Genomic DNA, 23,925 nt, shown 5'->3' with positions numbered 1-23,925 from the left:
AACATCTAACCACCTTCCTGAGAATATGTGACACTGTGAAGTCTAATGGAGTCCATCCGGATGTCTATAGACTACTTTTGTTCCCTTTCTCACTCAGGGACAAGGCATCTAAGTGGCTGGAGTCCTTCCCGAAAGAGAGCTTAACAAATTGGGAAGATGTGGTGAATAAATTTTGGCAAGATTCTACCCTCCTCAAAGAATTAACAGGCTGAGAGCTGAGGTGCAAACTTTCAGGCAACAAGATGGTGAAACTCTCTATGAGGCATGGGAGAGGTTCAAGGACTTAACAAGAAGATGCCCACCGAACATGTTCAATGAATGGGTTCAACTTCACATTTTCTATGAAGGTCTTTCTTATGAGTCAAAGAAGGCTGTAGACCATTCATCAGAGGGGCTCTCTAAACAAGAAGAAAACCATTGAAGAAGCCATAGATGTCATTGAGACGGTAGCTGAGAATGACTACTTCTATGCTTCTGAAAGAAGCAACACTCGAGGAGTAATGGAGCTGAATCACATGGATGCATTACAGGCTCAAAATAAGATGATTGATGAGCGGATAATTTATACGCTTTTTGGCATTGTTTTTAGGTAGTTTTTTAGTAAGTTCAAGCTACTTTTAGGGATGTTTTCATTAGTTTTTATGTTAAATTCACATTTCTGGACTTTACTATGAGTTTGTGTGTTTTTCTGTGATTTCAGGTAATTTCTGGCTGAAATTGAAGGACTTGAGCAAAACTCTGAAAAGGCTGACAAAAGGACTGCTGATGCTGTTGGAATCTGACCTCCCTACACTCGAAAGGGATTTTCTAGAGCTACAGAAATCCAAATGGCGCGCTCTCAACGGCGTTGGAAAGTAGACATCCAGAGCTTTCCAGCAATATAATAGTCCATACTTTATTCGGGAATTGATGACGTAACATGGCGTTGAACGCCAAGTACATGCTGCTGTCTGGAGTTAAAGGCCAGAAAAACGTCATGATCCGGAGTTGAACGCCCAAAACACGTCATAACTCGGAGTTCAACTCCAAGAGAAGCCTCAGCTCGTGGATTGATCAAGCTCAGCCCAAGCATACACCAAGTGGGCCCCGGAAGTGGATTTATGCATCAATTACTTACTCATGTAAACCCTAGGAGCTAGTTTATTATAAATAGAACTTTTTACTATCATATTATCATCCTGGATTGTATTTGGAATCCTGTGATCACGTTTTGGGGGCTGGCCATTCGGCCATGCCTGAACCTTTCACTTATGTATTTTCAACAGTGGAGTTTCTACACACCATAGATTAAGGGTGTGGAGCTCTGCTGTACCTCAAGTTTCAATACAATTACTATTACTTTTTATTCAATTCTCTTTTATTCTTATTCCAAGATATACGTTGCACTTCAACTTGATGAATGTGATGATCCGTGACACTCATCATCATTCTCACCTATGAACGCGCGTGATTTTACAACCACTTCCGTTCTACTTTAGGCCGGGCGCATATCTCTTAGATTCCCCAACAGAATCTTCGTGGTATAAGCTAGATAGATGGCGGCATTCATGAGGATCCGGAAAGTCTAAACCTTGTCTATGGTATTCCGAGTAGGATTCTGGGATTGAATGACTGTGACGAGCTTCAAACTCCTGAAGGCTGGGCGTGATGACAAGCGCAAAAGAATCAAGGGATTCTATTCCAACCTGATTGAGAACCGACAGATGATTAGCCGTGCTGTGACAGAGCATAGGAACGTTTTCACTGAGAGGATGGGATGTAGCCATTGACAACGGTGATGTCCTACATACAGCTTGCCATGGAAAGGAGTAAGAAGGATTGGATGAATGCAATAAGAAAGTAAAGATCCAAGAGGAGTACAGCATCTCCATATGCCTATCTGAAATTCCCACTATTGATTTACATAAGTATTCTATCCTTTTTTATTTTATTTATCTTTATTTATCCAATCTAATCACATTTGACTTTATGAGTCCACTTAACTTGGATTTACAAAATGACCATAGCTTGCTTCATACCAACAATCTCCGTGGGATCGACCCTTACTCACGTAAGGTATTACTTGGACGACCCAGTGCACTTGCTGGTTAGTTGAACGGAGTTGTGACTTCAAATAGAGCCAATTATTAAATTTCATACAAATACAAAGAGTATGTGATCACAATTTCGTCCACCAAGTTTTTGGCGCTGTTGCCGGGGATTGTTCGGGTATGGACAACTGACGGTTCATCTTGTTGCTCAGATTAGGTAATTTTCTTTTCAAAAATCTTTTTCAAAATTTTTCTTTATTTTTCGTTTTTCTAAACTTATTTTCGAAAAAATTAATAAAAATTCAAAAAAATTCATAAAATCATAAAAATAAAAAAATATTTTGTGTTTCTTGTTTGAGTCTTGAGTCAATTTTAAGTTTGGTGTCAGTTGCATGCTTTAAAAATTTTTCTTGCATTTTTTCGAAAATCCCATGCATTCATAGTGTTCTTTATGATCTTCAAGTTGTTCTTGATAAGTCCTCTGTTTGATCTTGATGTTTTCTTGTTTTGTGTTGTTTGTTGTTTTTCATATGCATTTTTCGTTTGTTAGAGTCCATGCATTAAAGATTTCTAAGTTTGGTGTCTGCATGTTTTCTTTGCATCAAAAATTTTTTTCAAAATTGTGTTCTTGATGTTCATCATGATCTTCAAAGTGTTCTTGGTGTTCATCTTGACATTCATAGTGTTCTCGCATGCATCTTGTATTTTGATCCAAAATTTTCATGTTTTGGGTCATTTTTGTGTTTTTCTCATCATTAAAAATTCAAAAAAAAATATCTTTTCCTTATTTTTCTCCAAATTTTCGAAAATTTGAGTTGACCAAGTCAAAAATTTTTAAAATTAGTTGTTTCTTATGAGTTAAGTCAAATTTTCAATTTAAAAATCTTATCTTTTCAAAATCTTTTTCAAAAATCACATCTTTTTCATTTTTTTTATAATTTTCGAAATTTTTTTTTTAAATATTTTTCAAAATCTTTTTCTTATCTTTTACATCATATTTTCAAAAATATAATCAATAATTAATGTTTTGATTCAAAAATTTGAAGTTTGTTACTTTCTTGCTAAGAAAGGTTCAATCTTTAAGTTCTAGAATCTTATCTTGTAGTTTCTTGTTAGTGAAGTAAATAATTTCAAATTTTTAAATTAAATCTTTTTTTATCTCTTATCTTATCTTTTTCAAAAAAATAAAAAATTTTTTATCTTTTTATCTTATTTTTTTATTTCAAAATATCTTATCTAAACTTCTTATCTTCTTATCTTTTCAAATTTGATTTCAAATCTTTTTCAATCAACTAACTAACTTGTTGTTTGTTTCTTATCTTTTTCAAAACCACCTAACTACTTTTCCCTCTCTAATTTTGAAAATATCTCACCTCTTTTTCAAAAATTCTTTTTGTTTTAAATTTTAATTTAATCTATCTTATCTTTAATTTTCAAAAATTACTAACCCCTTTTTCAAAATTATTTCGAAAATTCTCCCTCTCTTTTCTTATTTTATTTAATTAATTATTTACTAACACTTCTCTTCACTTCTCTTCATCGAAAAATCCGAACCATTCTCCTTTCCTTATCCCCTTTCTTTTTCTACTAACATAAAGGAATCTCTATACTGTAACATAGAAGATTCCTCTTCCTTTTCTTTTCTCTTCTCTTTCATATGAGCAGGAATAAAGAAAAAGAAACCCTTGTTGAAGCAAGGAAGAGACATAGAGGAGCTCAAAGAGCACCATTGGTTCTTCAAGAAGGCGCCACCCTTACTAAGGTGGACTCATTCCTTGGTCTTATTTTCTCTGCTTTTTCGGTTTTTATGCTTCATGTCTGATGAGCGGATAATTTGTACACTTTTTGGCATTGTTTTTAGTATGTTTTTAGTATCTTTTAGTTAGTTTTTAGTATATTTTATTAGTTTTTAATTAAAATTCACTTTTCTGGACTTTACTATGAGTTTGTGTGTTTTCTGTGATTTCAGGTATTTTCTGACTGAAATTGAAGGTTCTGAGCAAAAATCTGATCCAGAGACTGAAAAGGACTGCAGATGTTGTTGGATTCTGACCTCCCTGCACTCGAAGCGGATTTTCTGGAGCTACAGAAGCCCAATTGGCGCGCTCTCAACGGCGTTGGAAAGTAGACATCCAGGGCTTTCCAGCAATATATAATAGTCCATACTTTGCCCAAGATTTGATGGCCCAAACCTGCGTAGCAAACCGGCCTCAGAAATTCCAGCGTTAAACGCCGGAACTGGCATAAAACTTGGAGTTAAACGCCCAAACTGGCATGAGAACTGGCGTTTAACTCCAGAAAACGTCTCTACACATAAAAGCTTCAATGCTCAGCCCAAGCACACACCAAGTGGGCCCGGAAGTGGATTTTTCTGTCATTTACTCATTTCTGTAAACCTTAGGATACTAGTTTACTACTTATAGGACCTTTTGACTTTGTAATCAGGACGGAATGCGACCTTATGACATTGTACACCTTTTCTTCCACAGCATGAGTCTCTAAACCCCATGGTTGGGGGTGAGGAGCTCTGCTGTGTCTTGATGGATTAATGCAATTACTACTGTTTCTCATTCAATCATGCTTGCTTCCATTCTAAGATAATACTTGTTCTTAATCCGGATGAATGTGATGATCAGTGACAATCATCATCATTCTCAACTATGAACATGTGCCTGACAACCACCTCTGTTCTACCTTAGATTAAGTAGTTATCTCTTGGATTCTTTTATCGGAATCTTCGTGGTATAAGCTAGACTGATGGCGGCATTCAAGAGAATCCGGAAGGTCTAAACCTTGTCTGTGGTATTCTGAGTAGGATTCAATGACTGAATGACTGTGACGTGCTTCAATCTCCTGAAGGCGGGGCGTTAGTGACAGACGCCAAAAGAATCACTGGATTCTACTCCGGTCTGATTGAGAACCGACATATGGAATGCCGTGCGTGACAGGGCATTAGGAATCGTTCCAATGAGAGGATGGGAGGTAGCCACTGACAACGGTGAAACCCTACACACAGCTTGCCATGGAAGGAGACTTGCGTGTTTGATGAAGAAGACAGTAGGAAAGCAGAGATTCAGAAGATGGAGCATCTCCAAACCTCAACCTATTCTCCATTACTGCAAAACAAGTAACCATTTCATGTTCTTTTGCTTTTCACAATCAATCCTGATAATTTCTGATATCCTGACTAAGATTTACAAGATAACCATAGCTTGATTCAAGCCGACAATCTTCGTGGGATCGACCCTTGCTCACGCAAGGTATTACTTGGACGACCCAGTGCACTTGCTGGTTAGTTGTGCGGGATTGCAAAAGTGTTATTGCAATTCGTGCATCAAGTTTTTGGCGCCGTTGCCGGGGATTGTTCGAGTTTGGACAACTGACGGCTTATCTTGTGCTTAGATTAGGACTGTTTTGTTTTGTTGGTTTAGAGTCTTTTAGTTGAGTCTAGTTTCATATTCTAAGTTTGGTGTCAATTGCATGCTTTTATTTTTCTTTTAAAATTTTCGTTTTTGCATGTTCTTAGTCCCTTTTGATTCATAAAAATTCTAAGTTTGGTGTCCTCTTTGTGTTTTTCCTTTAAAATTTCGAAAACTGTGTGTTTGATTTTCTAAAATTTTAAGTTTGGTGTCTTTTTGTGTTTTTCTCTTTCCTCTTTTTAAGAATCAAATCTTTTTCATAAAAATTTTTCAATCATATCTTTTTAATTGCTGTTTTCAAAATCTTTTTTTACTAATTGATTCAGTTCTCAATTTGCTTTGATCTTATTTTAATTTTAATTTTCGAATTTTATTTTATTTTCCTTTTATTTTATTCTATTGTATTTGTTTTTTTTCGGTTATTTCAAAAAAAAAATAATAAAAATAAACAAATTTATCTCTTGCAATCATTCTCATTTCCCTTTTGTCCATTATGGACTTAAGTGGAATTAATCAGTCCAAGAGGACTCTGGGGTCTTATGCTAACCCCATTACAGCTGCATATGGGAGTAGCATCTGTATACCTCCCATCAAAGCAAGCAGCTTTGAGCTAAACCCTCAACTCATTATCATAGTGCAGCAAAATTGCCAGTATTCTGGTCTTCCACAGGAAGAACCTACTGAGTTTCTGGCACAGTTCTTACAGATTGCTGACACAGTACATGATAAAGAGGTAGATCAGGATGTCTACAGACTATTACTGTTTCCATTTGCTGTAAAAGATCAAGCTAAAAGGTGGTTAAATAATCAACCTACAGCAAGCATAAAGACATGGAAACAGTTATCAGACAAATTCCTGAATCATTTTTACCCTCCAAAAAGGATGACACAGCTAAGGCTGGACATCCAAGGCTTTAAACAAGAGGACAATGAATCCCTTTATAATGCCTGGGAGAGGTATAGAGGTATGCTAAGAAAATGTCCCTCTGAAATGTTTTCAGAGTGGGTACAGTTAGACATTTTCTACTATGGGCTTACAGAAAAAGCTCAGATGTCTTTAGACCACTCAGCTGGTGGATCTATACACATGAGAAAGACAATTGAAGAAGCTCAAGAGCTTATAGACACTGTTGCTAGAAACCAATACCTATATTCTAGCAATGAGTTCGTTCCAGAGAAGGAAGTCATGGCATTAGTCACTGACCCTAATCCTCAAGAGCAGATGAATGAGCTTAATCAACAATTGCTCCTGATGACTGAACAGTTAGCAGAATTTAAAGAGATGCTCCATGAAACTAAAGTTGCTAATAAAAGCATAGAACTACAGTTGAATCAAGCAAAACAGCAAATATCTAAACAGATAACAGAGGAGTGTCAAGCAGTTCAATTGAGGAGTGGGAAGACCTTGAATAACACTGCTCAAAAGAGCAAAAAGTCAAACAAGGAACAATTGACAGAGGACAACCAAACCACTGTTCAAAATCCCTCTGAGGACAGTAAGAGCCCAGAGAGGAATATTGGCGTTCAAACGCCAGAGAGGGAAGGAAAGCTGGCGTTAAACGCCCATTCCTTGCCCAGTTCTGGCGTTCAAACGCCAGAAAAGGGGGAAAAGTTGGCGTTAAACGCCCATTTTCCACCCATTCCTGGCGTCCAAACGCCAAGGGAAAATCAGACACCTGAGAGTGCTGACAGTAATCCCTCTAACAAGGCTTCTTCAACCACTTCTGTAAGGAATAAACCTGCAGCATCTAAGGTTGAAGAATATCAAGCCAAGATGCCTTATCCTCAGAAACTCCGCAAAGCGGAACAGGATAAGCAATTTGCCCGCTTTGCAGACTATTTAAGGACTCTTGAAATAAAGATTTCTTTTGCAGAGGCACTTGAGCAAATACCTTTATGCTAAGTTCATGAAAGAGATCTTAAGTCATAAGAAGGACTGGAGAGAAACTGAAAAAGTGTTTCTCACTGAAGAATGCAGTGCAGTCATTCTAAAAAGCTTACCAGAAAAGCTTCAAGATCCTGGAAGCTTTCTGATACCATGCACATTGGAAGGCACTTACACCAAGATAGCCTTATGTGATCTTGGAGCAAGTATCAATTTAATACCTGCATCCACTATCAGAAAGCTTGGGTTGATTGGAGAAGTCAAACCAACCAGGATATGCCTCCAACTTGCTGATGGCTCCATTAAACACCCATCAGGCATAATAGAGGACATGATTGTCAAGGTTGGGCCATTTGCCTTTCCAACTGACTTTGTGGTGCTGGAAATGGAGGAGCACAAAAGTGCAACTCTCATTCTAGGAAGACCTTTCCTAGCAACTGGACGAACTCTCATTGATGTACAAAAGGGGGAAGTAACCTTGAGAGTCAATGAGGATGAGTTCAAGTTGAATGCTGTAAAAGCTATGCAGCATCCAGACACACCAGAGGACTGCATGGACGCTGACATTATTGACTCTCTGGTAGAAGAGATCAATATGGCTGAAAGCCTAGAATCAGAGCTTGAGGACATCTTCAAGGATACTCAAACTGATCAGGAAGAGCCAGAGGAGGCAAAGGAATTTTCGAAAATTCCTCAGAAGGAGGATAAACCTCCTAAGCCTGAACTCAAACCACTACCACCATCCTTGAAATATGCATTTCTAGGAGAGGGTAACACTTTTCCAGTGATTATAAGCTCTGCTTTAAATCCACAGGAAGAGGAAGCACTGATTAAAGTGCTAAGGACACACAAGACAGCTCTTGGGTGGTCCATAAGTGATCTTAAGGGCATTAGCCCAGCTAGATGCATGCACAAGATCCTATTGGAGGATAATGCCAAACCAGTGGTCCAACCACAGAGGAGGCTAAATCCTGCCATGAAGGAGGTGGTGCAGAAAGAGGTCACTAAATTACTGGAGGCTGGGATTATTTATCCTATTTCTGATAGCCCCTGGGTGAGCCCTGTCCAAGTTGTTCCCAAAAAGGGAGGCATGACAGTGGTTCATAATGAAAAAAATGAACTGGTTCCCACAAGGACAGTCACAGGGTGGCGCATGTGTATTGACTACAGAAGACTCAATACAGCCACCAGAAAGGATCATTTTCCTTTACCATTCATAGACCAAATGCTAGAAAGACTAGCTGGTCATGACTACTACTGCTTTTTGGATGGCTACTCAGGCTACAACCAAATTGCAGTAGATCCTCAAGACCAAGAGAAAACAGCATTTACTTGCCCTTCTGGCGTGTTTGCCTACAGGAGGATGCCTTTTGGTCTGTGCAATGCACCTGCAACCTTTCAAAGGTGCATGCTCTCTATCTTCTCAGATATGGTAGAGAAATTTCTGGAAGTCTTCATGGATGACTTTTCAGTATATGGAGACTCATTTAGCTCCTGTCTTAACCATCTATCACTTGTCCTGAAAAGATGCCGAGAGACTAACCTAGTTTTAAACTGGGAGAAATGTCACTTTATGGTGACTGAAGGAATTGTCCTTGGGCACAAAATTTCAAGCAGGGGGATAGAGGTGGATAAGGCAAAGGTAGAGGTAATTGAAAAATTACCGCCACCTGCCAATGTTAAGGCAATCAGAAGCTTTCTTGGGCATGCAGGATTCTGTAGAAGGTTTATCAAGGATTTTCGAAAATTGCTAAACCTTTGAGTAACCTGCTAGCTGCTGACACGCCATTTGTGTTTGACACACAGTGTTTGCAGGCATTTGAGACCCTGAAAGCTAAGCTGGTCACAGCACCAGTCATCTCTGCACCAGATTGGGCATTACCATTTGAATTAATGTGTGATGCCAGTGATCATGCCATTGGTGCAGTGTTGGGACAGAGGCATAATAAACTTCTGCATGTCATTTATTATGCCAGCCGTGTTCTAAATGATGCACAGAAGAATTACACAACCACAGAAAAAGAATTACTTGTAGTGGTTTATGCCATTGACAAGTTTAGATCCTACCTAGTAGGATCCAAGGTGATTGTGTACACTGACCATGCTGCTCTTAAATACTTACTCACAAAGCAGGATTCAAAACCCAGGCTTATCAGATGGGTGCTGCTTCTGCAAGAGTTTGATATAGAAATAAGAGATAGAAAAGGGACAGAGAATCAGGTAGCTGATCATCTGTCCAGAATAGAGCCAGTAGTTGGGGCGTCCCTCCCTTCTACTGAGATTTCTGAGACTTTCCCAGATGAGCAATTATTTGCCATTCAGGAAGCTCCATGGTTTGCAGACATTGCAAACTATAAAGCTGTGAGGTTCATACCCAAAGAGTACAGTTACATGCAGAGAAAGAAATTAATTTCAGATGCCAAGTACTACCTTTGGGATGAACCATATCTCTTTAAGAGATGTGCTGACGGAGTGATCCGCAGGTGTGTACCCAGAGAAGAAGCACAGAGGATCCTATGGCACTGCCATGGATCACAGTATGGAGGCCATTTTGGAAGTGAGCGAACAGCCACTAAAGTCCTCCATGTGGCTTCTACTGGCCTACTCTCTATAAAGATTCCCGAGAGTTTGTGCGTAACTGTGACAGTTGCCAAAGAGCTGGTAACCTGCCTCATGGATATGCCATGCCTCAACAAGGGATATTAGAGATAGAGCTGTTTGATGTATGGGGAATTGACTTCATGGGGCCATTCCCACCATCATACTCAAACACTTACATTCTGGTGGCAGTGGACTATGTATCTAAGTGGGTAGAAGCAATTGCTACACCCACTAATGATATTAAGACCGTACTGAAATTCCTCCAGAAGAACATTTTCAGCAGATTTGGCATTCCCAGAGTGCTAATCAGTGATGGGGGCACTCATTTCTGCAATAAACAACTATACTCTGCTATGGTCAGATATGGAATTAGCCACAAAGTGGCAACTCCGTATCATCCACAGACAAATGGGCAAGCAGAGGTCTCTAACAGAGAACTAAAAAGAATCCTAGAACGGACTGTAATGGCCCGAAGAAAGGATTGGGCAAAGAGCTTGGATGATGCTCTGTGGGCATACAGAACAGCATTCAAGACTCCTATAGGCACCTCTCCATACCAATTGGTGTATGGGAAGGCCTGCCATTTGCCTGTGGAACTGGAACATAAAGCCTACTGGGCAACCAGATTCCTAAACATGGATGCACAGTTAGCTGGTGAAAAAGACTGCTACAGCTGAATGAGCTAGAGGAGTTCAGACTCAATGCCTTCGAAAATGAAAAAATTTATAAGGAAAAGGCAAAGAAATGGCATGACAGGAAATTGTCAACCAGAGTCTTTGAGCCAGGACAAAAAGTTTTGCTCTTCAACTCTAGGCTCAAACTATTTCCAGGAAAACTCAAATCCCGTTGGGGGGTCCATATGTGATTACAGGAGTGTCACCATATGGATATGTTGAGCTTCAGGATATTGATTCTGATAAGAAGTTCATTGTTAATGGACAGAGAATCAAACATTATCTTGAAGGAAACCTTGAGCAGGAGTGCTCCAAACTGAGACTAGAGTGATTCTCAGTGAAAGTCCAGCTAAAGACAGTAAAGAAGCGCTTACTGGGAGGCAACCCAGTCATTAGTAGGTTGTATGATTTGTTCTTACAAAGGCAAATATCAAAAAATGAAGGAATTCAAGAGTTACAGAAGGATTCAGCTCAAAAAGCAGAGAAAATGAGCTTACTGGCGAAAAAAACGCCAGTAAGGTGCATTTTGGGCGTTAAACGCCAGAATGGGTACCATTCTGGGCGTTTAACGCCAGTAATGGTACCATTTTGGGCGTTAAACGCCAGAATGGGTACCATTCTGGGCGTTTAACGCCAGGTGTGCAGCATCACTGGGCGTTCAGAAAAACGCCCAGTGAGGAAGGTTTTCTGGCGTTTAACGCCAGCCAGGGTACCTGGCTGGGCGTTAAACGCCCAAAAAGGGTGCCAAGTGGGCGTTAAACGCCAGAATGGGTGCCATTCTGGGCGTTTAACGCCAGAAAGGTGGGGGGACCACATTTTGTTTTCAACTCAAATTTTTTCAAACTTTCCTCTTTTTACCCATAATCTTCTACATAAATGCACTTCAACCTTTCATCATTCACTTTCAAATCTTCACAAATCAAAACCATTCTTCAAATCTATTTCAAAATAATCTCAAATCTTCTTCAAAAACTCACCCTTTTCTCAAATTTTTTCAAAATCTTTTCAAATTTCCTTTCAAATCTCTCTTTTGTTTTCGAAATTCTCCTCCCCCCACTCTATAAATGAACGTTCCTCACCCCTCCTTCCTCACACCATTCGAATTTCCTCTCTCTCTCTCTCTCTCTCTCTCTTCTTTCTTTTCTTTTTGCTTGAGGACAAGCAAAACCTCTAAGTTTGGTGTGCTTTTCCGTGATCACTAAGCTAAGATCTATCAAGATCATGGCTCCCAAGGGAAAACAAACCAACTCATGAGGAAAGAAAGAGACTAATCCAAAGAATCTTTGGAATGAAGAGAAGTTCTTAACCAAAGAACATGAAGACCATTATCACAAAATAATGGGTCTGAGGTCAGTGATCCCGGAAGTTAAATTTGATCTGAAAGAAGATGAATATCCGGAGATCCAAGAGCAAATTCGAAACAGAGGTTGGGAAATTCTGACCAATCCTGAGACAAAGGTTGGAAGGAACATGGTTCAGGAATTCTACTCAAATCTGTGGCTAACAGATAAGCAAAGAATGACTGGAACCGCTTACCATACCCACAGAACCATGGTCAGAGGGAAAGTTATATACTTCCATCTGGACAAAATAAGAGAAATCTTCAAACTACCTCAACTACAAGATGATCCTGATTCCTTCAATAGGAGGATGGTGAGAGTAGATAAAGGGTTGGATCAAGTTCTAGAGGACATCTGCCTCCCTGGGACTAAGTGGATAACCAATTCAAAGGGTGTCCCAAACCAACTCAAGAGGGGAGACCTCAAGCCAATTGCAAGAGGTTGGCTAGACTTTATTGGGCGTTCCATATTGCCCACTAGCAACCGTTCTGAGGTCACCATCAAGAGAGCAGTGATGATTCACTGCATTATGCTTGGAAAAAAGTGGAGGTTCATCATGTGATTGCTTGTGAGATCTACACCATTGCAAATAAGAATTCCACTGAGGCCAAACTGGCTTACCCAAGCTTGATTTCCTTGCTCTGTAAAGAGGCTGGGGTGAATATGGGAGTAGATGAGTTCATACCCATTGAACACCCAATCACCAAGAAGTCAATGGAAGGACAAGTGCAAGACAACTCCATCAAGAGGAGGACGCAGGAATTCCTCCCTGAATTCCCAAGAATTGACTACTGGTCCAGCCTAGAAGCATCTATTAACAAGCTGCAAGAGACTATGGAGCAACTGAAGGAAGAACAGCAGAATCAGAATTGCATGCTCTGCAAATTGCTGAAGGAACAAGAGAAGCAGGGGCGTGAACTCCAAGAGTTGAAACGCCAAAAGCTCTCCTCTCAAGCTGAGGGAGCATCCACTTCTCAAATCAAGGTTGTTGAGTCCTAACTCTGTGAAAACCTCTATCATTAGGAGCCTCTGTTTTTCGTTTTTTTTATTTTCCTTTATTTTGTTTTTATTTTTCGTTTTTCTAGTCTCATTCTATATCTATTTTTGAGTCTTGTTTTTAATTCATAATTAATAAAATTAAAGTTATGCCTTAAAGTTATGAATGTCCTATGAATCCATCACCTCTCTTAAAAGAAAAATGCTTTAATCACAAAAGAACAAGAAGTACAGGGTTTCAAAATTCATCTCTGAAACTAGTTGAATTAGTTTGATGTGGTGACAATACTTTTTGTTTTCTGAATGAATGCTTGAATAGTGCATATGTCTCTTGAATTTGTTGTTTTTAAGAATGTTAAAGTTGTTGGCTCTTGAAAGAATGAGGAGAAAGAGAACTGTTATTGAGGATCTGAAAAATCATCAAATTGATTCTTGAAGCAAGAAAAAGCAGTGAATACAAAAAAAAAAATTTTCGAAAAAAAAGAGAAAAGAAAAAGAAAAAGAAAAGAACTAGAGTTGTGATCCAAGGCAACAAGAGTGTGCTTAAGAATCCTGGACACCTCTAATTGGGGACTTTAGCAAAGCTGAGTCACAATCTGAAAAGGTTCACCCAATTATGTGTCTGTGGCATGTGTGTATCCGGTGGTAATACTGGAAGACAGAGTGCTTTGGGCCACAGCCAAGACTCATATATTAGCTATGTTCAAGAATCATTATACTTAACAAGGAGAATCAATAACATTATCTGAGTTCTGAGTTCTCATAGATGCCAATCATTCTGAACTTCAAAGGATAGAGTGAGATGCCAAAACTGTTCGGAGGCAAAAAGCTACTAGTCCCGCTCATCTAATTGGAACTATGTTTCTTTGATATTTTGGAATCTATAGTATATTCTCTTCTTTTTATCCTATTTTGATTTTCAGTTGCTTGGGGACAAGCAACAATTTAAGTTTGGTGTTGTGATGAGCGGATAATTTGTACACTTTTTGGCATTGTTTTTAGTATGTTTTTAGTATCTTTTAGTTAGTTTTTAGTATATTTTATTAGTTTTTAATTAAAATTCACTTTTCTGGACTTTACTATGAGTTTGTGTATTTTTCTATGATTTCAGGTATTTTCTGACTGAAATTGAAGGTTCTGAGCAAAAATCTGATCCAGAGACTGAAAAGGACTGCAGATGCTGTTGGATTCTGACCTCCCTGCACTCGAAGCGGATTTTCTGGAGCTACAGAAGCCCAATTGGCGCGCTCTCAACGGCGTTGGAAAGTAGACATCCAGGGCTTTCCAGAAATATATAATAGTCCATACTTTGCCCAAGATTTGATGGCCCAAACCTGCGTAGCAAACCGGCCTCAGAAATTCCAGCGTTAAACGCCGGAACTGGCATAAAACTTGGAGTTAAACGCCCAAACTGGCATGAGAACTGGCGTTTAACTCCAGAAAACGTCTCTACACATAAAAGCTTCAATGCTCAGCCCAAGCACACACCAAGTGGGCCCAGAAGTTGATTTTTCTGTCATTTACTCATTTCTGTAAACCTTAGGATACTAGTTTACTACTTATAGGACCTTTTGACTTTGTAATCAGGACGGAATGCGACCTTATGACATTGTACACCTTTTCTTCCACAGCATGAGTCTCTAAACCCCATGGTTGGGGGTGAGGAGCTCTGCTGTGTCTTGATGGATTAATGCAATTACTACTGTTTCTCATTCAATCATGCTTGCTTCCATTCTAAGATAATACTTGTTCTTAATCCGGATGAATGTGATGATCAGTGACAATCATCATCATTCTCAACTATGAACATGTGCCTGACAACCACCTCTGTTCTACCTTAGATTAAGTAGTTATCTCTTGGATTCTTTTATCGGAATCTTCGTGGTATAAGCTAGACTGATGGCGGCATTCAAGAGAATCCGGAAGGTCTAAACCTTGTCTGTGGTATTCTGAGTAGGATTCAATGACTGAATGACTGTGACGTGCTTCAATCTCCTGAAGGCGGGGCGTTAGTGACAGACGCCAAAAGAATCACTGGATTCTACTCCGGTCTGATTGAGAACCGACATATGGAATGCCGTGCCGTGACAGGGCATTAGGAATCGTTCCAATGAGAGGATGGGAGGTAGCCACTGACAACGGTGAAACCCTACACACAGCTTGCCATGGAAGGAGACTTGCGTGTTTGATGAAGAAGACAGTAGGAAAGCAGAGATTCAGAAGATGGAGCATCTCCAAACCTCAACCTATTCTCCATTACTGCAAAACAAGTAACCATTTCATGTTCTTTTGCTTTTCACAATCAATCCTGATAATTTCTGATATCCTGACTAAGATTTACAAGATAACCATAGCTTGATTCAAGCCGACAATCTTCGTGGGATCGACCCTTGCTCACGCAAGGTATTACTTGGACGACCCAGTGCACTTGCTGGTTAGTTGTGCGGGATTGCAAAAGTGTTATTGCAATTTCGTGCACCAATGTCTATCTAATGTTTGTGTCTTTATTACATGATCATTAGTAGTTAGTAACTATGTCTTAAAGCTATGAATAAAATCCATTAATCTTTCACCTCTCTTAAATGAAAAATGTTTTAATTCAAAAGAACAAGAAGTACATGAATTTCGAATTTATTCTTGAATTTAATTTAATTATATTGATGTGGTGACAATACTTTTGTTTTCTGAATGAATGCTTAAACAGTGCATATGTCTTTTGATCTTGTTGTTTATGAATGTTAAAATTGTTGGCTCTTGAAAGAATAATGAACAAAGAGAAATGTTATTGATGATCTGAAAAAATCATGAAATTGATTCTTGAAGCAAGAAAAAGCAGTGAAAAAGAAGAAGCTTGCGAAAAAAAAAGAAGGAGCAGTAGAAAAAGCCAATAGCCCTTAAAACCAAAAGGCAAGGGTAAAAAGGATCCAAGGCTTTGAGCATCAATGGATAGGAGGGCCCAAGGAAATTAAATCCAGGCCTAAGCGGCTAAATCAAGCTGTCCCTAACCATGTGCTTGTGTCATGAAGGTCCAAGTGAAAAGCTTGAGACCAAATGATTAAAGTCGTGATCCAAAACAAAAAGAGTGTGCCTAAGAGCTCTGGACACCACTAACTGGGGACTCTAGCAAAGCTGAGTCACAATCTGAAAAGGTTCACCCAGCTATGTGTCTGTGGCATTTATGTACCCGGTGGTAATACTGGAAAACAAAGTGCTTAGGGCCACAGCCAAGACTCATAAGTAGCTGTGTTCAAGAATCAACATGCTTAACTAGGAAAGTCAATAACACTATCCGAAATTCTAAGTTCCTAGAGAAGCCAATCATTCTAAACTTCAAAGGAAAAAGTGAGATGCCAAAACTGTTCAGAAGCAAAAAGCTACAAGTCCCGCTCATCTAATTATAATTAATATTCATTGATATTCTGGAATTTATAGTATATTCTCTTCTTTTTATCCTATTTAATTTTCAGTTGCTTGGGGACAAGCAACAATTTAAGTTTGGTGTTGTGATGAGCGGATAATTTATACGCTTTTTGGCATTGTTTTTAGGTAGTTTTTAGTAAGTTCAAGCTACTTTTAGGGATGTTTTCATTAGTTTTTATGTTAAATTCACATTTCTGGACTTTACTATGAGTTTGTGTGTTTTTCTGTGATTTCAGGTAATTTCTGGCTGAAATTGAGGGACTTGAGCAAAACTCTGAAAAAGGCTGACAAAAAGGACTGCTGATGCTGTTGGATTCTGACCTCTCTGCACTCAAAATGGATTTTCTGGAGCTACAGAACTCCAAATGGCGCGCTCTCAACGGCGTTGGAAAGTAGACATCCAGAGCTTTCCAGCAATATATAATAGTCTATACTTTATTCGGGAATTGACGACGTAACTTGGCATTGAACGCCAAGTACATGCTGTTGTCTGGAGTTAAACGCCAGAAAAACGTCATGATCCGGAGTTGAACGCCCAAAACACGTCATAACTCGGAGTTCAACTCCAAGAGAAGCCTCAGCTCGTGGATTGATCAAGCTCAGCCCAAGCATACACCAAGTGGGCCCCGGAAGTGGATTTATGCATCAATTACTTACTCATGTAAACCCTAGGAGCTAGTTTATTATAAATAGAACTTTTTACTATCATATTATCATCCTGGATTGTATTTGGAATCCTGTGATCACGTTTTGGGGGCTGGCCATTCGGCCATGCCTGAACCTTTCACTTATGTATTTTCAACAGTGGAGTTTCTACACACCATAGATTAAGGGTGTGGAGCTCTGCTGTACCTCAAGGTTCAATACAATTACTATTACTTTTTATTCAATTCTCTTTTATTCTTATTCCAAGATATACGTTGCACTTCAACTTGATGAATGTGATGATCCGTGACACTCATCATCATTCTCACCTATGAACGCGCGTGATTGACAACCACTTCTGTTCTACTTTAGGCCGGGCGCATATCTCTTAGATTCCCCAACAGAATCTTCGTGGTATAAGCTAGATAGATGGCGGCATTCATGAGGATCCGGAAAGTCTAAACCTTGTCTATGGTATTCCGAGTAGGATTCTGGGATTGAATGACTGTGACGAGCTTCAAACTCTTGAAGGCTGGGCGTGATGACAAGCGCAAAAGAATCAAGGGATTCTATTCCAACCTGATTGAGAACCGACAGATGATTAGCCGTGCTGTGACAGAGCATAGGAACGTTTTCACTGAGAGGATGGGATGTAGCCATTGACAACGGTGATGCCCTACATACAGCTTGCCATGGAAAGGAGTAAGAAGGATTGGATGAATGCAATAAGAAAGTAAAGATCCAAGAGGAGTACAACATCTCCATATGCCTATCTGAAATTCCCACTATTGATTTACATAAGTATTTCTATCCTTTTTTATTTTATTTATCTTTATTTATCCAATCTAATCACATTTGACTTTATGAGTCCACTTAACTTGGATTTACAAGATGACCATAGCTTGCTTCATACCAACAATCTCCGTGGGATCGACCCTTACTCACGTAAGGTATTACTTGGACGACCCAGTGCACTTGCTGGTTAGTTGAACGGAGTTGTGACTTCAAATAGAGCCAATTATTAAATTTCATACAAATACAAAGAGTATATGATCACAATTTCGTCCACCAATGATCACCAAGCAGCTAGCAGATCTTACCAAGAAGGTGGAAGAAAACCAAGTTGCAGCTGTCATCACTTCATCACCAGCTCAAGAAGGAGTCAATGTAGGAGAAGAGGCTGACTGGGAACAAGCCAACTATGTTGGAAATTCACCCAGACAAATCCATGATCCATACTCCAAAACTTACAATTCTAGATGGAAAGTTCACCCTAACTTTGGGTGGGGAAACCAATAAGACCAAGGTCAAGACCAGAGACGCCACAACCATAATCCCAAGAATAATGCAACTCACCAACATACCTCACAGAGATCCTATCAACACCCACCTAATCACCCTTCTCAACCACCCAATCTCAACCCACCATCACTAACTGAGGATAGACTTTCCAAGATTGAGACTCTACTTGAAGACATATGTAAAGAAGTCCAAGACAACAAGGTATTTAAGGATGAGGTGCGAGCTAATATCAAAAACCAAGGGGAAACCATCAAGAGACTAAAATCCCAAGTAGGGTATTTATCTCAACAGTTTCTCAAACCCACTAATGGTTTTCCCAGTGACACAGAGAAGAATCCCAGAGGAGAAACAAGCAAGGTCAGGTGGGAAGAATGCAAGATGATCACCACAAGTGATGAGAGGAGTGTAGAGGAAGTGGACACACAAACAGAACACCTCCAAGGCAGTCCAAAGGAAAATCATGAAGAAAGAGACCATGCACCCCAACCCACACACAGGGAGGAGCTTAAGAAAGGGGAGATCATAAACCCATATGCACCCTTTCCCCAAAGGCTCAAAGGGGGTGTAGCAAGGAGAATGTATTCAAGATTCCTCGATATGTTTGCATCTCTTGATGTAAATATACCATTCATTAAAGCCCTCCAGCAAATGCCCTCCTACATCAAGTACATAAGAGTTCATTGAAGGGTGGACAAACAATAAAGATGAACAGGGAGTGCAGTGCCCTCATTCAAACAAGGCCACCTACAAAGAAGAAGGATCCAGGGAGTTTCCACATTCCCTGTGCTATAGGAGAGACGATGATTGATAAGGGGCTTTGTGACCTGGGAGTAAGTATCAACCTAATGCCTCTATCCCTCATGAAAAAGCTTCAAATCAATGAGCAAACACCCACAGATGTAATCATCAAATTGGCTGACAAAACTCAAAAGCAGGCAATAGGAGTGGTTGAAAACATGTTAGTGAAGGTTGGAAACTACTTCTTGCCCACGAATTTTGTTATCTTGGAAATGGAAGAGAATCCCATCCATCCCATCATCCTGGGAAGGCCATTCCTAGCCACAGCCAGGGCACTTATAGATGTGGATCGAGGAAAGCTAGTATTGAGGATACACGATGAATAGCTCACCTTCAGTGTTTTCAAACCCTCACAAGAAGCAGATCATGATAACAAAAAATCAGAGGAAGAGCACAATAAAGGGTTGATAGAAGAGGCAAGCATGGAAGCACAAGCACTACACCTGAAAATCCCTGTTGGTGACAACCAATGTGATCAGAAAGAGCAATACCCAAGTGTAATCCAAGAGGAAATAGACCCACTAGAGTCATATAAGACGAGCAACAGAACCCTCCTCAAAGAGAAAACCACAAAGAGAAAAGTGACATCAAGGGAGACAAGAAAATACAGAAGATTTCTCTCTAGGAGATGAAGTGGTCTCTGCCTACTTTCCATCTATACCACCTCATCTTCCCACCATACCATCTCAGATGCCTCCAGTGTACACCATCAATAAAATCTTGTCCTTAGAACATGTGGAACTTCTTGACAAAGCTAATGAAAACAGGTTCACCGCAAGGGGAGAAGATTTAAAGCACTACCAACCACCCTGACAAAGGCCAAATGTCAAGCTAATGACGCTAAAGAAGCGCTTCATGGGAGACAACCCATATTCTATACCCTCTCTCTTTAATCTCTAATAGTAGTAATAAAGCAAAGTTCATGGATTCTAAATCAACTTCGACAAACAATTTAAGAATCCCTACATGCAGCATATAGTACATGATAAGTTTGGTGTTCAATGCACATCAAAAAGGCTTGAACACACTTCATGATATGAGATTCTTTTCGAATCTTGTTGCACCATATGATCACAAACAAGTTTAGTGTTACCAACATTGCATGCATGGGAAATTGATTGGTTGGTTGATTTACATTCATGACAAGCATTTAGTATTTTAAAAAAAATAAAAGAAAAAGATTTTAACAGTAGCTATTTCACACGTTAATTCTTCCCACCAAAAATTCAATTGACTCCTTGCATTCCCTTTTGTCTTGTATAAAAAATCAAAAAGGGGATTGGTGGTACTTGATAGGACAACCAAAGGAGGGAGACTCGGCCACTATACCAAGGAAACTACACACTTGTCTTCAAGGGGAGTATCTTCGAAAGTGTTACCATGCAACATTGGGAGTTGGATAGCCTTGGAGACCGAACCAAGACCCTCATAAAAGAGGTGATCCTTGTGCTCATCCAATGACAAACCCCAACCGTCCACTACTAAGCAACACCATCAATCCACACCCTTCAAACACCCATCATCTTTCTATATAAATGATCCCTATTCTGCAACCTTTTCATACGCAATCATCACTCCCATCCATCTCTCTTCCTTCTCTCGAACACACACACTCCATTCTCCACCAAAAGTTCTATACACACTCTCCTAGCCACGTCTTGTGAGCAGCAAACATATCAATAATCCTGCATGGCATTATCAAGCTTCAAGAGGCGAAAAAGGAAGGAACTTATAGAGCAACCTCCTTTTTATGAAAAGAAATTTGGAACCTTTTACCATGCACTACAATTTGGGTGGATAGCTGATAAAGAAGTCATATATGAGTTAGGCTTTCATGTCAGAAAAACTGAGTGCCCCGAAATCACAGAGAAGGTGGAAAAACATCGATGGGAGCTCCTCACCAATCCGATTACAAGGGTGAACGCAACTCTGGTAAGAGAGTTTTATGCAAATGCAGTTAGACATGATAAGGCAGATGAATCCTATACAAGTTTTGTGAGAGGGGTAATGGTGGATTTTAGTCCCATGAGCATCATGAGAGTGCTAAAGCTACGAACCATACCCTTTGCAGAAGAGAGCTATCACTCAAGAATCGATAACAACCTCAACCACGACCAGATTATGAAAGACATCTGTGTGCAGGGAGTGGATTGGGACAGAGACCCCTATGGGAAGCCCAGATTTATAAAAAGAGGATACCTCCTTTCTGAGGCTAAGGGGTGGCTCGAAATTGTAAGGAGATCCATCCTCCCAACTGGAAACAACTAAGAGGTAAACCTTAAGAGAGCAACAATGGTGCAATGCATAATGAAGGAAGGAGAAATCAAGGTTCATGAACTCATAGCCCAAGGTATTCGGAAGTTTGCTGAGAAGAGTGATTCTGGAGGAAGGTTAGGCTACCCCAGCACTATTCTCTGTCTTTGCAACAAGGTTGGGGTGGTGTTTGAAGATGGAAACCCCGAGTGGATAAAAGTTGGCCTTCCAATTACTTTTCATCGGATGCATGCTGCTGCACCTCCCCTACCTCAACGAAGACTAAGAAAGAGGCCAGCCCATCGAGCTGAGGAAGGACAACATCCACAGGAGCAAGCCCCAGCCACCTTAGACATGCACCAATTACAAGAGGCTATTGATACCTTGTCAAGGCAATACATGGAAAATCAAGGGGCACAGAAGGAGCTTCAAATGCAAATAATGGACCACCAAGAAGAATCACTCTCTAGATGGATGAATCAACAAAGGGAGTGGCAAAAACAATTGATGGAATAGCAATTGGAACGAGGGAGACAATAGAGTGAGTCCTTCCATAACCTGAACCAAAAGCAAGATCAACAACAAGAAGCCATCCAAAAGCTAATCAACATCCAAGCACATCAAGGTGCACACATTCATGAAATGCATAGGAAACAAAGAGAACAGGCAGATCTTTTCGATGAATTAAGAGCATTTTCGGAAGGGGTTTATATGAGTGAGACTGGATATCATGTAAACACCAAAGCCAGTCTTGGGTATTTAGTCGGACAACTACCTGTATTACACCCTGGGATCACAAGATATGAGGACGTAAAGGATGAATTAGCACGAGTGGAACGAGAAAGGGCCGAAAAGAGTCATGAATCAGTAAGGAAGGCACTAGAAGATTGGAAAATAGCTAGAATTAATCGGATAAAAGGAAGCATAAGTGGACACAAAGAAGACAAGGAAGCAAAAGAACATGAGCATCACCACGAGTAAAAGGTGGTGGAGTTCCCTCCTTGTTTTATCTCTTTCAAGCATTAAATAAGGAAAATCATGTATGAAATAGAACATGCTTCCATGGTAGCTTAGGATTTTCAATTCTGCTTTTAGAGTTTTCATTGCTTAGGTTTATGTTTACTAGTCTAGGTCCCTAGCTCTCACCTTCACCTTACTTACTTGTATGCTTGTCCTTTGAGTCAATCAAAAGAAGATGTTATGAAAAGAACAAGAGTGGAGTTATTTTGTGAACTAAGTCCTGAATGTTGTGGTAGGGTGATTAATTAGCTAAGTTGGTTCACCAACAAGGTAGGAAGGCAACTATCTATCCTGAATCCTATGCTTGAAACACATCCTGTGAAACTAACTAAACAATAAGATCCCAATAAGATAAGAGAAAGAGCAATAAAAATTGAAAAGGAAAGAAAAACAATAAGAAATAATGCTAGGCACCAAGGGTTTGAAGATTGTGGCATATGTCTTTGGTGTTCATGTGCAAAGGATATGCTTGGATGAATAGGCTCTTAGGGGTGCCTTATCACCTGGTAACTTGGGTTAACTAATCCGGGATTATTAGCTGAAAATCCACTATCAAGAGCAACCTTTGCTACAAAGCACTTAGCAACCCAAAGAGGTGCTGGACACCAAGGTCTCAAGAAAGAAAAATAACAAACCATGTGCCAGTGGTGTGTATGTATAAGGGAAAGAGACTTGGGGGAGTAAGTCCTTAGGGGTGTCTTAACACCTAGCTCCTTGAACCAACTGGTTCGGGAGTGTTGGATGAAAACTTATCATAAAGAGTTGCCCTCTTACAGAGCACTTAGCCTATAAACATGCAATAAAACCTGGAAAAGAAGGAAGGATCAATAATTAAGAAGTCTCAAAGGATGCAATCAAGCAAGTATTTAAGGGCATGATAAAGGCCTGGAAGCCAGTGAAGGAATGAACCTAAGTTGCTATGCATGAAACCCCATAAACCAGGGATGCAACTTCTATTATCATTGTTTGTTCATCTCGCTCTTTCATTCATTCTTCCTATGTTTCAGTACTTGCATAAGGACAAGCAAGCTTTAAGTTTGGTGTTGTGATGCCAGGGCATCTAGGCCAGTTTTGCTGACCTTTTCTTTACTGTTTTAGGGTAGTTTAATGCATTTTCTTAGTTAATAAGGCAAGTTTTGGATGAGAATACACTTACACCTTGATTCAAGCAACTATTGTAAATTTTACATGATTTCATGAGGATTTTGCAAGGATTGAATGACAAATTGATGATGCATAATCTCATGACTTGGGCTAGAGCTTTGATGCACTTTATTTACTTGATTTCAGGACAAAGGAAGCAAGGAAGAACCACGCTAGTAGCCACGTTAATCTAATTAACGTGACCACTAACGTGGAATGGGAATGAGCTTGCAACGTTAATAAGAAAGGTGGTCGCCAATAACGCCTGCGAAGCCATCATAAGCCCACGTTAATTGTCACGTTAACTACATTGACGTGTGATGAGCGGATATTGTATACACTTTTTGGGGGTAATTTCATGTAGATTTTAGTATGTTTTAGTTAGTTTTTAGTAGATTT

The 23,925-nt window shown here is 39.7% G+C and overlaps 1 non-coding gene across 1 annotated transcript; it reads right to left on the bottom strand.

Annotated features, from left to right (window-relative positions):
* Window positions 1-205: 205 nt before the first annotated feature.
* LOC130959897 (small nucleolar RNA R71) lies at window positions 206-307 on the bottom strand. The gene has a single exon (XR_009078888.1). It is a non-coding gene; the product is annotated as a small nucleolar RNA R71 (small nucleolar RNA).
* Between the last annotated feature and the right edge of the window lie 23,618 nt (window positions 308-23,925).

This window comes from Arachis stenosperma, unplaced genomic scaffold (genome assembly GCF_014773155.1).
Source record: "Arachis stenosperma cultivar V10309 unplaced genomic scaffold, arast.V10309.gnm1.PFL2 arast.V10309.gnm1.Scaffold_100025, whole genome shotgun sequence".
Classification (NCBI taxonomy): domain Eukaryota; kingdom Viridiplantae; phylum Streptophyta; class Magnoliopsida; order Fabales; family Fabaceae; genus Arachis; species Arachis stenosperma.
This window is presented reverse-complemented; position numbering and strand designations above follow the sequence as displayed.